We start from the raw sequence: 8,782 nt of genomic DNA, 5'->3' as shown, positions 1-8,782 counted from the left end.
TTCTTGTTTAGTTGCTGAGTTCTGTCTGATTGTTTTGTGACCCCATGGACTGTAGCCCACAAGGTTCCTTTGTCCATAGGATTTCCCAAGCAAGAAGACTGGAGTGGGTTGTCATTTCCTTCTCCAGGGCATCTTCCCAACCAAGGGATCCAACCTGAGTCTCCTATATTGGCAGGCAGATTCTTTACCACTGAGCCACCAGGGAAGCCCAATTTAAGATTATGTCTAAATGTTGTTGTTCAGTCACTAAGGTTGTGTCTGACTGACTCTTTGCAACCCCATGGACTGCAGTGCACCAGGCCTCCCTGTCTCTCACCATCTCCTGGAGTTTGCCCAAGTTCATGTCCACTGACAGTGACGCCATCCAACCATCTCATCCTCTATTGCCCTCTTCTCCTTCTGCCAATAAATAATGACAAATTAGCTGAGTTAAGAATATTAAGAATAACCATTGCATAGAAATGTCTTTGATTTTAGAATTTGTCTTTTATTAGTAAAATATAGTACAGTAAATTAATCTTAGTGAATTTTCCTATACTTTAATAAACACAAACAGGAAGTCCCCATATCAGCCAAAACAAAATGAAAAAATGCTTCTTTTGCTTCAATTTAACCTTAACATTCTTTGAGGAGTTTCTGAATTTCAAACAAATCCAATCACTCCCGAATAATGACAAACTCTAGCCTATCTGTCTACTTCAAGTCCTGGCCTTTGTTTAAAGTAAATGGATTAACATTTTCATTGTTGGGATTTTCTCCCATCTAGGTTTGATAGGTTATCAGCAATTAAACACACACACACACACACACACCAAACCAGCCCTCTTCGGTATTTTGTTCTCACTCCTCCCCATACGCCAAAAATCCCTTTCCTACAAAAATTCATATCACTCATTTTTCTTCAAATGCAGGCAATAATATAGTACTTTATTATTTTTTTAAATGGATAGTACATTCTTTTTATCACACAGTTGCAAAGGTTTTCCTTGAGAAACTTGCTTTTTTAAATTTTTTATTTTATACTGGAGTACAGACAATTAATAATGTTTTGATAGTTTCAGGTGGACAGCAAAGGGACTCAGCCATACACATACATGTATCCATTCTCCCTCAAACTCCCCTCCCATCCAGGCTGCCACATAACATTGAGAAGAGTTCCCTGTGCTATACAGTAGGAGCCTGCTGGTTATGCATTTTAAATATAGCAATGTGTACTTCCTTGAGTAACTTTTGATTAATGTTTGTTTAATATTATTTTTAAGTACAGGGATCTCTTTAAATGTTTTCATATGAAAAGAATAAATTATTTGATTCTTCTCTTTCCCTATTGCATTTTCAGGGCACTCCTAGTACTAGGCAGACCAAGCAAGATTTTCAAGTATCGGCAGTACTAAGCACCCCAAGGGGTAAATGCCTCATTGGTCCCCTTGGTGCTTTATTCCCAAAGCTCCTACCAAGAGTTCTGAGTATCTGTTTTCCTGTGTAATCTTTGTCACTGCTGGTTAGGTGGATTGGCCCCAAAAGAGAAAGTTCTTAACAGATGCATGCATGACATTTAGGAACAAGAAGAGAGCTTCTCTGTCAGGATCAGAGCTTGCCATCAAGGCACTTTGCTTCTTCCAAATATGCAGACTCTTCTTTTTTTTATTTGAACAGGTGTCATTTTAATTCTGATTATAATTATAAATATTATGACCTCTTGAGTTGTACCTCCTTTTTCCTTTTTATTTCTTTTACTGTTTGGTCAAGTATATGTACTCTATCTCTGAATGTTTCCTAAACAGTGACATTTATAGGCTACATAATTTGTCTCATTGATAATGGAAAATTGAAAAACAATATGGTAGATAATTGCTTTCAAACTGTGGTGCTGGAGAAGAGTCTTGAGAGTCCCTTGGACTGCAAGGAGATCAAACCAGTCAATCCTTAAGAAAATAAACCCCGGGCTTAGCAGGGCTTCCCTGGTGGCTCAGATGGTAAAGAATCTGCCTGCAATGTGGGAGACCTAGGTTCGATCCCTGGGTTGGGAAGATCCCCTGGAGGAGGTCATGGCAACCTATTCCAGTATTCTTGCCTAGAGAAACCCCATAGACAGAGGAGCCTGGCAGCCTATAGTCCACGGAGTCAAAAAGAGTCAGGCACAACTGAGGGACTAAGCACATTCATTGGAAGGACTGGTGCTGAAGCTTAGGCTCCCATATTTTGAACACCTGATGTGAAGAGCCAACTCATTAGAAAAGTACCTGATTCTGGGAAAGATAAAGAGCAGGAGGAGAAGGGGGCAACAGAGGATGAGATGGTAGGATGCCATCACTTGTAACAGGAGGGAAAGGGGCAGGGCACAACTTTTGAAAGAATGGCATAGCCCAAGGACACAACCAAAGATGGAGAAGCTCTATACAGTCAGCCAAAACAAGACTGGAAGCCGACTGTGGCTCAGATCATGAACTCCCTATTGCAAAATTCAGACTTAAATTGAAGAAAGTAGGGAAAACCACTAAACCATTCAGGTATGACCTAAATCAAATCCCTTGCGATTATACAATGGAAGTGAGAAATAGATTCAAGGGATTAGAACTGATAGAGTGCCTGAAGAACTATGGACAGAGGTTCATGACATTGTACAGGAGACAGAGATCAAGATCATCCCCAAGAAAAAGAAATGCAAAAAGAAAAATGGTTATCTGAGGAGGCCTTACAAATAGTTGTGAAAAGAAGAGAAGCTAAAGGCAAAGGAGGAAAGGAAAGAGATACCGCTTTGAATACAGAGTTCCAAAGAATAGCCAAGGAGAGATAAGAAAGCCTTTCTCAGTAATCAGTGCAAAGAAATAGAGGAAAACAATAGAATGGGAAAGACTAGAGATCTCTTCAAGAAAATTCAAGATACCAAGGGAACATTTCATGCAAAAATGGGCACAATAAAGGACACAAATGGTATGGACCTAACAGAAGCAGAAGATATTAAGAAAAGATGGCAAGAATATACAGAAGAACTGTACAAAAAAGATCTTCATGACCCAGATAATCACGATGGTGTGATCACTCACCTAGAGCCAGACATCCTGGAATGTGAAGTCAAGTGGGCCTTAGGAAGCATCACTATGAACAAAGCTAGTGAAGGTGATGGAGTTATAGTTGAGTTATTTCAAATCCTAAACGATGATGCTGTGAAAGTGCTGCACTCAACATGTCAGTAAATTTGGAAAACTCAGCAGTGGCCACAGGACTGGAAAAGGTCAGTTTTCATTCCAATCCCAAAGAAAGGCAATGCCAAAGAATGCTCAAACTACCGCACAATTGCACTCATCTCACACACTAGTAAAGTAATGCTCAAAATTCTCCAAGCGAGGCTTCAATAGTATGTGAACTGAGAATACCCAGATGTTCAAGCTGGTTTTAGAAAAGGCAGTGGAACCAGAGATCAAATTGCCAACATTCGTTGAATCACCAAAAAAGTGAGAGAGTTCCAGAAAAACATCTACTTCTGCTTTATTAACTATGCAAAATCCTTTGACTGTGTGGATCACAATAAACTGTGGAAAATTTTGAAAGAGATGGGAATACCAGAATACCTTACCTGCCTCTTGAGAAATCTGTATGCAGGTCAGGAAGCAACAGTTAGAACTGGACATGGAACAACAGACTGGTTCCAAATAGGGAAAGGAGTACATCAAGGGTGTATATTGTCACCCTGCTTATTTAGCTTATATGCAGAATACATCACAAGAAACGCTGGGCTGGATCAAGCACAAGCTGGAATCAAGATTTCCGGGAGAAATATCAATAACCTCAGATATGCAGATGACACCACCCTTGTGGCAGAAAGTGAAGAAGAACTCAAGAGCCTCTTGATGAAAGTGAAAGAGGAGAGTGAAAAAGCTGACTTAAACACAACATTCAGAAAACCTAGACCAACCTAGACAACATATTAAAAAGCAGAGATGTTACTTTGCTGACACAGGCCCATGTAGTCACAGCTATGGTTTTTCCAGTAGTCATGTATGGATCTGAGAGTTGGACTATAAAGAAAGCTGAGTGCTGAAGAATTGGTGCTTTTGAACTGTGGTGTTGGAGAAGACTCTTGAGAGTCCCTTGGATAGCAAAGAGATCCAACCAGTCCATCCTAAATGAAATCAGTCCTGAATATTCATTGGAAGGACTGATGCTGAAGCTGAAAGTCCAATGCTTTGGCCAAATGAAGTTCAAATGAAGAACTGACTCATTTGAAAAGACCTGATGCTGGGAAAGATTGAAGGTGGGAGGAGAAGGGGACGACAGAGGATGAGATAGTTGGATGGCATCACTGACTCAGTGGCTATGAGTTTGAGTAAAGTCCGGGAGTTGGTGATGGACAGGGAGGCCTGGCGTGCTGCAGTCCATGAGGTTGCAAAGAGTCGGACACAACTGAGGGACTGAACTGAAATGAACTGAAGGACACAACATAAACCAATTAGAATCAAATGGGACCAAGATGGTAGACAAGACTAGACCTTGATCCTCAATCAGCAAGTGAAATGACATACCCAGAGGGGCCATGACACTTCTGAGGTGCTGTCAAAAGATGGAGGAGTGGGTGGTGGCCCAATCCTGGAAATCTCCGCCCCTTCTGAAAAATGACTTCCCTGGTGGCTCAGTCAGTAAAGAATCTGCCTGCAACGCGGGAGACCTGGGTTTGATCCCTGGGTTGGGAAGATTCCCTGGAGAAGGAATGGCAACCCTCTCCAGTATTGCCTGAAGAATCCCATGGACAAGCCTGGTGGGCAACAGTCCATGGGGTCACAAAGAATCAGACATGACTAACTTTCTTTTCTTTTTCAAAAAAATAGTTGGAATAATCCTCCCACTCATTACCGTATGAAATTACCCAGCCTATAAAAACTAACCACACCGCATTTCATAGATGCACTCACGCTGTGCGATGGCCCACTCTATGGAGGCTGCTTCTCTCTGAATCTGAATAAATCCACTTCTTACCTATCACTTTGTCTCTCACTGAATTCTTTTTGCGATGAGGCATCAATAACCTGAGTTTCTTTTGGTCCTGAAACCAGGTACTGCAGGTTTTGGCTGGGTTCGAGTCCCAGCCACGTGGGTTTAAATCCCAAACAGGGTTTTGGCTGAGTTTGAGTCCCAGCTATGTGGGTTTGAGTCCCAGCCATGTGGGTTAGAGTCCCAAACTGGGTTTTGGCTTGGTTCAAGTCCCAGCACATGGGTTCAAGTCCCAATCTGTGGTAAATGGTTTCACACCAACTCACACCAACCAACCAATGGACATGAGTTTGAGCAAACTCAGGGAGATGGACAGGGAAAGACAACTTAGGTGAAGGACAGGGAAGCCTGGCATGCTGCAGTTCATGAGGTTGCAAAGAGTTGGAAGCAACTTCACAACTGAATAATGGTGGATATTGATCTGTGTCCTCTGATACGCATGTAAAGTCATTATTATACATACACATATATACATACATATATCTATATAGTGTGTAAATATGTCCCCCGAGTATGCAAAGTTTCCATTTATTCCTGACTCCCTTCCTCCATCTCTTCTTACCAGATCTCAAGTTTACATTAGCTATTGGCAGATGTAAATGTAACCATTCCTTATAAGAGAATACACATCTAAATGGCTTTCTAGAAATGGCAGTCCTGAACTAAATTCCTGCTTTTCCATGCCCTTCTCCTCTCCCATGGTGCCAGGGTCTTCACTGTCAGTGTGGAGATATTGGGCAGTTTGGGAACTAGACAGGCAGCCAAATATAGCAGAACTCACCTGGAAGCTGAATCTCAGGAGCTGGATTCTTTCCAATCCGAGCTGGAAATCCTGAGCAAGATTTAGCTTTTCTGAGCCTCAGCTTCTCTTTCTGTTAAATAGGAATAATACCTTACAAGTTCAAGTGTATGTCAAAGTTTATGATAAGGTGATATATAAGTGCTAATTGTTGCTACATTTAAAAGTAAAGGCAGAAACTTGTAAATAAATAAAAGTAGGAATTGATGGGAATTCTTTGGCGGTCCAGTGGGTAGGACTCTACACTTTCACTGCTGAGGGCCCAGTTCAATCCCTGGTCAGGCCAATTAAGATATGGTAAGCTGCATGGTATAGCCAAATATATATATAAGAACAAGGTAAATAAAGAAAAGTGAGAACTTAAAGCATCAAATTTTGGAAAACTTGGTCCAAAAATACCTTGTCTTAATTTTAAGCATTTAATACTCGGTAATGACCTTCTTGGTTTCTGAGTTTATTGTAGTCTTTACATTTACAGCCAGGTTCTCTTAGACACTGATTTGTTGTGTTTGGAAAATCAGTGAGCACATGTTAATACCTAAAAGATATCTATTACTATGGTAATGCATAGAGAATGTATATGGAAAATTGACCTCAGCTGATTGGTTTTGGACAGCCTATAAATAGAGAGAGGCACTTTTAATTTTCAGCAATCAAGTGATTCTAAGGGACAAAAGCCGGAGAAGATCCCCCCGCTCCACATCTCTATCACCATACTGTGCGTGTTAGTTGCTCAGTAGCATCTGACTCCGCGACCTCAAGGACTGTAGCCTACCAGGCTCCTCTGTCCATGGAATTTCCCAGGCAATAATATACTGGAGTGGGTTGCCAATTCCTTCTCCAAGGGATCTTCCTGACCCAGGGATCAAATCCGGGTCTCCTGCATTGCAGGTAGATTCTTTACCAGCTGAGCCACCAAGGAAGACCATCACTCTACTAGGAATGAATACGTATGTTATTTTGATTTCACTGTGGAGTTTTGCTTCCGCTAAGCACATCTACATAAATAAAATCTTCGTGCATTAAAAATAAACCTTGTATTAACACGAATTTCCCCTATTAAACTGCATTACATTCTTCCTCTCCAAAATATACATATTTGAAGTAATATGTATTCCATGTCTCTTTTTAAAAAAGAGCTCCGCAAATATTCAGAATCCATTAGTCATTCACATATGGTGTTCCATTAGAATGTTTTAATAGAAAGTTAAGATAACTCCACTGAGGGCCTGCGAGTTTGATTTGGGAAAAAAAGAAGCAGTCATTAGGAAAAAAGGCATTTTTAAGAGTTGAAACAGGCCCAAATAGAGGGAAGCAGTGAAGACTGGGACAAGCGTGGACATACTGGGAAGTTTGGGAACTGGAGGAACACCAGAAGGAGAGAGCAGAGAGAAGAAAAACGGAGATAACAAGACAGACTTCACATTTTCTAGAATTTTCTTCTTTATGGAGAAAATGGAGGTGGAGGGGGAGGAAGCTCTCTTCATTCCAGTCTCCTCAGTAATACTTCTGGGACCCAGAATTCAAGCAAGGGATATACAGCCAAGGTTGACCAGGTTTTTGTGCACTTGCCTGGGAACTCAACCATCACAGTGTTTCTGAAAGAAAAATGTATTCCAACTCTCAAAGAGCCAACCCTCAAACGCATTTTTGGAATGCAATCTGTTTGAAAGTGAAATAGCCGGGTGGCCTGTATAAAGTTATCGTTCAAAAAACAGTTGCAGTTAGAAACATATCAACTTCCTTGAAAAACTGGTTTTTGATGGGGGCTGAATCTTTTGGAGCTATCTTACATACTTTTTGGAAGGAGATGGGCTATAAATATAAGTGAGATATATATATTAAAATATTTAGGTAGATATTGAAATTTTTAAAGTCAGAGCTCTAGAATAGTTTCACCATATTCAGGCATCCCAAATATCTTCTTTTATCATAGCCCTGAAATCAACTGTTCACTTGGGCTATAATGGGGCATCCTAGCCTGAAAATAATTTCATCTACCATAAATCACATCTATGTGAACAAAAGACTGTGCAAAACATTTATAATGCAGTAGCCATATCCCTGGTTTATTAAAGCCCTTTGGAAAATTTAGACTCACTTGTATTCACACTATTTATTGATTGATTTTGGCTGTGTGGCATATGGGATCTCAGTTCCTGGACTACTGATAGAACCCTCACTCCCTGCAGTGGAAGCGTGCAGTCCTAACCACTGGACCACCAGGGAATTCCTTTATACTCACAATTTTTAAAATAAAATGGCAAGTTGAGGTGAAATGACCAAGTTCATCAAGTGCTTGAAATTTTTCAATCAGGATAGATACAACTTAGAATTTCTCCTACAGTAATTTTATTCAGATAAATGATATGAACAATGAAAATGATTCTTTATGAAGTTATTCCAGTCAACTCATCCCTTGTGCCCACTTAGTTTATGACTGCAACCCCAGTAAAATGTGTGTTCAAGGAAAGAACTCACTTATTTTTCCTTCTAAGGAAGGAAGTCACCCATAAGTAGGGTGACTGTAATTTATGGTCCAAACCAGGATTCTCTTCTTTAGAAAAAATAAAATGCTAAATCAAATGAGACATCAGGAAAATAGGTATAAAACAGGACTATCTTGGGAATCAAAACTATAGTACCTAATCCATAGCTGCATTTTGGTTGCCCAAATTTCTCTCCCAACTCAGTGTGATCTTTGACAGATAGTATGGCTTCCTTCAAACAACACTGACCTGAATGACTTGGGTTTCCTCCTATAGAAAAGACACATCGTCCACTAGCTCTTTAAACCATAAAACTAGGGAAACAAAGGCTTCCTTTTCTCCCCCTCTATCTCTTTCTTCCAACCAATTATCAAGTCTCATGGTTTTCGCTTCCTAATCCATCCACGTCTACCCAGTTCACTATCACTACTTTAGTTCAGGTCACCATCATCATCTGCATCATAGCAACAGCTTTCTATTGGTTTCCAGATTTACCTTCTGACCC

Source organism: Bos taurus, chromosome 14 (assembly GCF_002263795.3).
Source record: "Bos taurus isolate L1 Dominette 01449 registration number 42190680 breed Hereford chromosome 14, ARS-UCD2.0, whole genome shotgun sequence".
Classification (NCBI taxonomy): domain Eukaryota; kingdom Metazoa; phylum Chordata; class Mammalia; order Artiodactyla; family Bovidae; genus Bos; species Bos taurus.
The sequence above is the reverse complement of the archived record's forward strand: the minus strand, read 5'-3'. Positions refer to the sequence as shown.